Source organism: Nannospalax galili, unplaced genomic scaffold (genome assembly GCF_000622305.1).
Source record: "Nannospalax galili isolate Female #2095 unplaced genomic scaffold, S.galili_v1.0 scaffold191, whole genome shotgun sequence".
NCBI lineage: Eukaryota > Metazoa > Chordata > Mammalia > Rodentia > Spalacidae > Nannospalax > Nannospalax galili.
Window position 1 is genome coordinate 5363553 of NW_008331484.1, and position 9532 is coordinate 5373084.

The window sequence follows — 9532 nt, forward strand, 5'->3', positions numbered from 1 at the left end:
CTATTATGGTACAAAGAGTCATACAGAACACGTAGTAGACAATCAGGAAAGAAACTCCCCACGCCATATAATAGTTAAAATACTAAGTGTCCAGAACAAAGTAAAGATATTGAAAACTGTGAGAGAAAACTGTGATCAACTCACATATAAAGACAGGCCTATCAGACTAACAGCTGACTTTTCAATGGAGACTATGAAAGCCAAAAAGACTTGGACTGATGTCTTACAAGCCATGAAATAACACAGATCCAGCCCAGACTATTATATCTAGCAAAACTATCAGTTGGGGCTTAAGCAGGCAAGAAAAACTCTCTGAAACAGGTAACTCTTATTCACTTTCAGTGGAATCATAATGAATGTTCCTTTAAAAGTAAAAATAGAAATACCATAGCAATTTGGATCACTATAAGGTTTAGACATACATCCAAAAGAAATGAAGTCATTGCATTAAAGGGATATCTGCATTCTTAGATGCATTGTAACATTATTTGTGATAGCCAAGATAGGAAATCAACTAAAGTGCTTGTGTTGGGTAGCTTCCGTTGTTAACCTGACACACCTGGGAAGAAAGACCCTCCATTGAGGCATTTCCTCCATTGTATTGTCCTGTGGTCACATCTGTGAGCAATTTTCTTAATTGCTAATTGATGTGGGAAGGCTCAGCCCATTGTGGGCAGTGCCCTCAGCCCAGGTGGTTCTAGGTCGTATAAGAAAACAGATTGAGCCCAGGACAGAGGGAGCAACAGAATGAGCAGCCTTCCTCCATGGTCTCTGCTTCAGTTCTTGCCTCCAGCTTCCTGCCTTGAGTTCCTGCCCTGGCTTCCCTTAAGGATGAACTGTGATTGGGACCTATAAGCCAAAAAAGCCTTTTCCTCCCCATATTGGTTTGGTCATAGTGTTTATCTTAGCAATGGAAACCTAACTAGGACAGTACTTATAAGTAGATGATTGAACAAGGAAAATGTGTTTTTATATACACAATAAATAATTTTTTCATTGATTACAAAAGGATGAAAATCTTGGCTAGAACTGGAAGTTTTCATGTCATATGAAATAAAACAGGCATAGAAAAACAAACACCCCATGCTTTCACTAATTTGAGAAAGTTACAAAAGTTGATAGAATAATCTAAGGTATTGCTCATTAGAGATAAGAAAGGGAAGAAAAGTTGGGTAACTGAAAGAGGTTAGAAATCAGGTACCAAAATATAGTTAGAGGGAGTGGTACTTCTATTCATCTATAACACAGAAAAGATAAATATACCCTATAGCAATTTATTGTATTTAAATGTAACTAAAGGAAGAGTATAACAGTTTCCAGCACATAGAAGCAATAGTATTTGAGAAGAAGGAATGCTAACCTCCCTGATTTGATCAATACTTACTATAGGCATGGATAGAATTATTACACTATACCACATGTAGAAATACTATGTATCATTGAAGTTAAATATATCAGGTTGGGGGGCTTGAGAGATGGTTCAGTGGTTAAGAGTACTGATGGTTTTTGTAGAGGACCTGGGTTTGATTCCAAGCACCCACATGGCAGCTAACAACCATCCATAACTCCAGTTCCAGGAGATCTGATGCCCTCTTCTGACCTCCACAGGAGGTCATGCAGGACATGAAGGCACTTACATATGTGCAGGCAATGCACTAATATATATAACATAAAAATAATAAAATATTTAAAATATTAAAAAATTTAAAACAGATTGTATTCCTTGAATATGTGTAAGTTCAACTGGTCAGTTTCATTCTTATAAAACTGAAAAAAATTAAGAAAATAAAAAAACAATCAAGAAAGGTGTCTTTAAACCTCCACATTTCTCACAGGAAGAAACATTAATCACAGCTTCCTTCCTGAATTGCTGCTAGGTTTTATTGTAAAATAGATAGACTCTTGACACAACTTTGTAGATTGTTGGTGCTCAGCTCATCTAGTACCCTTGCGGATGGGCTTTCTGGTGGAAACCATTGGTATGACTCAATAAGGCAAAAAGAAATGAATTAAGTTGTTTTTCTAGACACATGTCATCTATATCAATTCTTGCCATGGTTGTGTGGAAATATTTCCTCTGTGGGTCCTGGAGGCTCAGGAGCCTCTTGCCTGGAGAATCACAAATTATGAGATGCCAAAAGTTTAAAAGTTGTGGTGGAAGAAAGAAAAAGATTACAAACTTTAGTGTTTCCCTCACTCCACATTTTAAAATAATTTATTTTTTAGAGAAGTTGATTCAAATATTAACTTAGTAAACATTTATAAACATCTTTCACGTCACTATTAGGCAGCTTTTTTTTTTTTTTTACAGGAGGTCAGGGAAGGAAAAAAGATAAATGTGGTAGGTATATAACTTTCATAACTATTTAGTGTACCAACAGAGTAAGCATCATTGGAGGAATGACAGGTGAAGCAGAGGGAAGGTGGCCCTGGTGGGAGCTTGGAACACCCCAATGCCCACTGAGACTGGCCTTGTGGCACTGCCGAGTGTCTGTGCCCTTTCTTCCAACCAGTACATACAGCTATTTGGGGCTGTCGAGATGGTTTGTTATCTTATTTTTCACTTTCCTCAAATATACTGAGTACAAATGGTGAGTATTTGCTGTGTAAGTTAGTATTTGATAAATGCTAGTTGAATTCATTTGGTTACCTAATGGCTTAGGACCAGGTAGATGGCAAAATATTTACTAGACCCTTTCGTATATTAAAAAGCATAAGAAATATGGGCTCATTGAGCTGTTAGTTTTTGCAGCAAAGATAGATGTGAATAAGTCCATCCGTGGCTGAGTGTCATCTAGGCTTTTGCAAAGCAACTGGCCATATTTGGAGAGAAGCTGGTGGCTGAGAATAGACAGACTAATCCTTTAACAAAGGTAATGCCTGAGACTCTAATTCTGCAAGAGAAGATGAAAAAGGAGCCAGAAGGAGCCAATCATCAGCATTTAAATGTGAGGTTCTATGAAATGTTTATTTTAAACTAGCCATAGTTTACTGCCTGTAGCAGTTGGTTTTTTTGTGCTCCCTTTTTGGAAGAAAGAAACATACTTAAGAAACAATCTTGTGGAAGGATTAATCTTAAGAAGTTCTCATACCTTCTATGACTAAGGTTTGGGGTAAAGGAAATTGTGGTTTCTGAGGATGTCCGGAGGCACCAGTGTTTACACTCATCAGAGATTCAATTCTGTTCAGGAAGATTGCATTTTTTCATACAAGAGGGAGTGACATATTTTGTAATTATTGCCAACTATAAGAGTTGAAATAAAAAACCAGTAACCCCTAGTTAGATTATAAGACTGATTTCTACCCTTCCAGTAGTCATAGACTTCAGGTGCTAGGTACTCTGGGGCAATTGAAGAATTCTGTCTCCTAGAAGGTTCTAGGATACAAAAAGAGAAGATAAAGCTCAAATAATCAGAGTAAAATTATATTTCACATATGCATTGATTTTTCCCAATTTAACATTCAATTTCTTTGTTATACTCCTTTGTTGGTCTCTGTCTGGTTGCCTTGGGACTTCGTGTGTGACCCTACCCCAGGTCCTGTTGGCACAGCCAAGACTGGATTGCCTTAGCAATTTCATTAAACAATCAACACCAAGTGCCACCAGTTCCTGAGGCTAAATCTTAGGCAGATATCCCTATAGGAAGGATCACAGTAAAAAACAAACAAACATCCAAATTGTCTTGGAAGAAGGGGAAGTCAAGACTGACAGACAAACCTATTTCAACAGATGTGCAAAACACAACAAAAAAACCACAAAGAATATGACACAACCACCATCTATAATCTCCCATCAACTGACCAACTCCTCTCTATAAGGGAACTGAAAACTACGGAGATCATTGAAATGTCTGAGACAAGAATTCAGGATTTTACTTTTTAGAGGAATTAATGATCATATAGAAGAATCAAATAAACAGATGCATGAATTGAGGAGCTCTATCCAAGGCCTTAACAGGACAGTTTCCAAAGTGAATGAAGCAGCTGGTAAACTGGAGGCAAATGTCCAAAATATGGAGGAAAAATTCAGCAAGCAAATTGAGACATTGGAAAGGAATAAAACAGAATTACTTGAAATGAAGAAGGTGGTCGATCAAATAAAAATCACAACAGAGATCATCATTAACTAACAAAGACCATGCAGAAGAATGAAGTTCAAAGATAGAGGATGAAGTTGAGACAATCGCGCAGACATATTGAGGAAAGTAAAATTAAGGAGCATCAACAAAATTTCCCAGGAGTCTGAGAGACTTTCCAGAATCCAAGCTTGAAAATTCATCGTGTAGAAGAAGGAGCAGAGCAAACAATAAAATGGAATAGACAGAATACCCCATAAAATTAGCAGAAAATGTCCCAAGCTTAGTGAAAGAAGTAGACATCCAAACACAAGAGGTGTATCGAACTCTGAATAGACATGACCAGAGAAGAAACTCGCCATGACACATCATAATCAGTTTGTCAAAAACACGAAGCAAAGAAATAGCCCTAAAAGCAGCATGAGAAAGCTTTCAACTTATACACCAAGACAGAAATATCAGCATTATCCCAGACTTTTCATCAGCTATTGTAAAAGTCAGAAGAGCATTGAATGGAATATTACAATCTCTGAAAATACATAACTGTAAACCAAGAAACATATATTCTGCAAAGCTATCTTTTAAAGTTGACAAAGAAATTAGGGTATTTCAAGACAATCTCAATTTATGACAATCAAGCCAGCATTTCAGAAAATTCTTAATGGAGGACTTTACAGACAGGAAGAAGAAATACCCTCCCTCATGCGAATACATGAACGTGCACATTCCAGTATGCTAAAGTTTTAAATGCTCTTTCCTGAAGCAATTTGAATTAATTGGAAAATGGACCCACAAAGAAATGATGTTAATGTAATAATTACTAGTAGTGAACATTGTGTCTATCAGGAAATTAAGAAATTTGAATAAGAATTTGCATAGAAATATGTATACTTTTCTATCACAATATTTAATACAATCATTCTTTTTTTCCAATGTGGGAGAAATATATAATTGGTTTGGAAATAGAAAAGCTAAAGTTGAGACTGCAGATACTTATTTTTTTTTGCCTTTTTGAGACAGGGTCTTCTTGTAGCTCCAGCTGGCCTGGAACTTGCTATGTAGATCAGGTTGGCCTCAGTCTCACAGAGATCTGCCTCCCTCACCTCCCAAGTGCATTTTTTTATGTGTTTGTCTCTTCCAAATAGACGACGGTTTGTGTGTGTGTGTGTGTGTGTGTGTGTGTGTGTGTATGAGTGTGTGCATATGTGTGCAGGTACATGTGTGTATATGTAGCTGCATGTCGGTCCTTGTGTGTGTAGGACAGAGGACAACCTCAGATGTCATTCCTCAGGTGCCATTGTATGGAAATGATTTTTTCTGGAAATGACTTCTAAAGCTTTTGCACACTGAACTTTTTTTTCTCCAAATAAACATTTTTATAGAATTTTTGTGCATTCACACAATCAATACATTTTAGTCATATTTAGACCACCTTACCTCTCATAGCTCCCCCACTGGATTCCATACATTCTTTCATATATGTTAAGACCTATTGGGTCGAGTGTGTGTCCAAACTGAACAGTTTGCATAGCCTTATAACAAAGATAATTATATGTTTTGAGAATATTTAGAATTATGTACTCATTCTGTTTACATACTGAGTACTCAGCTTGTTTAGAATTAACTGACCTTTAAGAAAAACAATATAATCAGTCTTAGAATGATTTGAAATTGTGATGTAGTTAACCTTTACAAGCTACGCTGAACACATAGCTTTTATCTTATACCATGTTCCCTATTTGTGACTCAGTTATGCCTCTGACTCAGAACCATATGTGTGTAAGATGTAACCGCAATGAAACTGAAAACAACAATGATGTTGAAAACATCTCCCTCACAGATGTTGAAAACAACATGTAGGCAAAGGCTGATGACATCTGCTGTGGCTTTGTATGCTGTTCTGGGTCAGTAGAGTCAGAAAAACAACTTCCTTTACAAAACTGTTATCAAAGATTGTTCATGTCTTTCCCACACCATGCTTGATATATTATGTTGTTCAATAATTATGAGAAAGCCACATAGTTTTGTTGTGCCTTTTTTTTTTTTTTGACACCATTTTCTACTTTTAGTGTTTGGGACTGGAGATGCAAAGACAGGGCAGCATCAGGTTTTAGTAAACACAAAACAGCCAGGCAGGGGTACACATAAATAAAAAGGCATTGAACTAGAGCAGAGATGGTTGGCAGTCACTTGTACTTCCCAGAGCTAGGGCAGACACCACACCACAGGGGCACAGAACCACTGAGGCCAGAGACATTCTCTAGCCTGCTGGCAATCTTCTTACTGCAGTTCTGGAGCTTGAGGGCAGCAGGGTAGGCTGGGGCTCTGCACCACAGCCCAATCCAAGTCAAGTCAATCTTCAGTATCATTAAAAACAGCAAGGTGGGGCAGGCACATGCATTAAAAGCCCCTTCTGGAGGCAGCCATGATGGACAGTCCCCATGGGAGCCTTGAAGGCCAAGGCCCAGGAAGCAGCAAAAATGAGCCAGATAAAACTACTAATGGAGTCAAGCTCTCCCCAGCAGGACCTGACCCAGAATCTATAAACAGCTGGGAGGCTGTGGGTGCTGAGCTGTCCTCTCCCCACTTCATAGTCAGAAAAGCTGGAACCCAAGGATGAGCCCAAGATTTGAACGTAGGTGATCTGTACCCAGCACAGGGCTCTTTGCTATCCTTTATAGAACCTGCCAGAAGAAGGGGAGGCATATCAAGGTCCAGGATGGAAGCTAGAGTGGCAAGTTCCCAAGACACATGCTTGGGACCAGTACAAACACTGCTTCTCCACCAAACTCAGACTCCTAGGGGACAGACGACCCTGTGGGCTACTATGATGTGTCCAGGCCAGGCACAGGGTTGGGATACCCTGCAGGGAAGGAACTGGATCCCTAGGGACAGGGCAGGGCTCTTGATCGCCTGCGCATGGTGCTCACCGGCTGCCTGCCTCCTCAATAGGGCGGACAGTCCCATTTCCAGACCTTGGCCCTTGCTGTTTTGTCTGCTGGGCATCTTCATCCTCAGTCCCAGCTGCAGCTCTCCTTCCTGTAGGAAGCCTTCAGAACCTCCCAAGGTGGGACGGAAAGTCTCACTCTAGACAGAGGGTCAGATGCCCAGGTTGCTCTCACTTAGCCCTACCACATAGCCGTTTTCCTTGGCCTTGTTCTCTGCTGGAGGCTTCAACCACTTAGTATGACTTCCACCAATTCCGAGCAGTGCTTGCTGCTCAGCGGGGTGGCCAGGCTGTGGGGAGTTGGGGAGATCACCCCCTGAAGGTCCAGCCTCTGTGTTGGTCTTCATCTCAGATACAATTAAGCTGGTCCTCTGTTCAGGAAGGCGAGCCACACAGACAAGATAGTGATCTTGCTCTGATGACCTGCCTTGGTTCCCGGCTTGGGAGCCCTGGCCGGGTTGGGCAGGAGGCTGGGAGCAGGAGTAGTGGTAGCTGCCGCCTCAGGGGACAGCAGTACTTCTGGCAACTTCTGGCTACAGCTGGAGCAGCAGGGGCCAGAGAGTGATGCCAGGCTCTGCACGGAGGGGAAGTGGTGGCAATGAAGGCAGATACAGGGCATGCTGGGGGAGGCTGTTGGCAGCCTGGGCACAGGCCTGTGGCTTGCAGGCACCAGTTGTTTGCTGTGGTATTCTTTCAGCAGCTCCTCCAGGGCGGCTGCATTCTCTCTTTTCTGTGATCAGGTGCACCAGGACCCCAATGATGTCCTCGTTGGCGTCCTCCATTCTATAGGCAGCTGTTGATCCTGCTGCATCCTCCAGGGCTGGGTCCCACCTCCCTGTGGACTGTGCAACGGGAGCTCTTCTGCTTGAGAAGGTTGCACACCAGGATGCCCAGCAGTCCCATGAGGCAAAAGACAGGCACGATGGCAGCTTTCTTCTCAGGGTCACCTGCCCGCTGTGCAGTTTCCAGGCTGCCCAGGCTCACCACTGCTACTGGCCCCTGTTGCCACCTCCACACCATGCAGGGCTACTTCCTGCAAGCATCACAGTCACCAGTACTTGCAGGTGCCCCAGAACATGGCTAATGCGGAACTTGAGGAGGCCCCAATGGCCCAAACCACCCAGGCTGGCTCTCTCTACACACTCACTGTATCTTGAGTTGCTGTGCCAGCCTGGACCTTCATCTTCCCTTGAATGCTGCAGCTGTCATGAGGTTGGCATGGGTGGGAGCCCCATGAGACTAAGAAGGTGCCTGGAGGGTAATGTGCCCTGCCCTGGGTCCAGGTCAGGCTCCTCACCAGGTCACGGTCAATGAGTTATTGATGTTGGAGTCACTAGAGGCCAGGGCAACAGCACCAAGAGTCAGGATAGGGGCCAGCACAGCAGGCTCTACTTCATCATTAGGCTGTGGAGTGACACTGGGCTATTGCTGACCTGATCCACAAGGAGGGGCTGTGTAGCTGCTCATCTGCAGACAGGCCAGAAGCTGAGAGAGCTGGAGACTTCCTGGAGATCAGCTGTCAGGAACAGGGAAACTGCAGCCCAACAGTGAAGGTAACGTCCCCCAAGCCCTGCCAGCTCCAGAGTACTACACTGGGCTGAGGAGCATAGTTCTTTTTTCAAAAATAATTTTTAGCCGGGTGTGAAATTATTTTATGTGTATGAGTATATTGCCTGCATGTATGTAAGTAACACCCATGTCATACAATGCCCATGGAGGTCAGAAGAGGGTGTCAGATTCCCCTGGAACTGGAGTTATGGATGGTTGTTAGCTGCCATGTGGTGCTGGGAATCAAACCCGCATCCTCTGCAAGAGCAGTTAGTGTTCTTAACTGCTGAGCCATTTCCCCAGCCCCTCTCCTTATTTTCTTATAGTGAACCTGAGCTGGTGGCACATTCTTATCTGTCGGCTTAGTTTCTCATGTGTGGGGTGAGCTGCCTGTTTCTACTGGACACTGGGGAGTATACCTCTCAGAATTACTTTAGAATTTGTTTTGCGTTTAGAAACTTTGAGTTTGTTGTAGAGCAAGTAAATGACTGTGGATTGGATTGATGAACACTGTATTATGGATGGGTGTGGTGCTTTTCATGGAAGGAATGATTTTTCAAATTCTTAGAGGTGTGTGTGTGTGTGTGTGTGTGTGTGTGTGTGTGTGTGTGTGTGTGTGTGTGTGATGAAGAAAATATTCTGTTTATGAGCCAGATACATCAAATGCCCCACCAGTATGGGACAGGTCTACTTAGTTTTTTCCATGTTAAGGTGAATAGTCAGCCCTCTGTGTCCAGGGCACTGTATTCAATCAACTTCAGTTCAAAAACATTAGAAAAAAATTACAACTGTATTGAACTTGTCTAGGCTTTTTTTTAAACACTTGTCACTTTTTCCTAAACAAGACAGTTTAACAATTACATAGCATTTACGGTGTATTAGGTGTTGCAAGCAATGTAGAGATGATTTAAAGCACATTGATGATTTGTGTGAGTTACATGCTGTTATATAAAGGACTTGA

The 9532-nt window shown here is 42.0% G+C and overlaps 1 pseudogene; it reads right to left on the bottom strand.

Moving 5' to 3' along the window:
* Positions 1 to 7175: 7175 nt before the first annotated feature.
* LOC103726597 lies at positions 7176 to 8435 on the bottom strand (annotated as a pseudogene).
* Positions 8436 to 9532: the final 1097 nt, after the last annotated feature.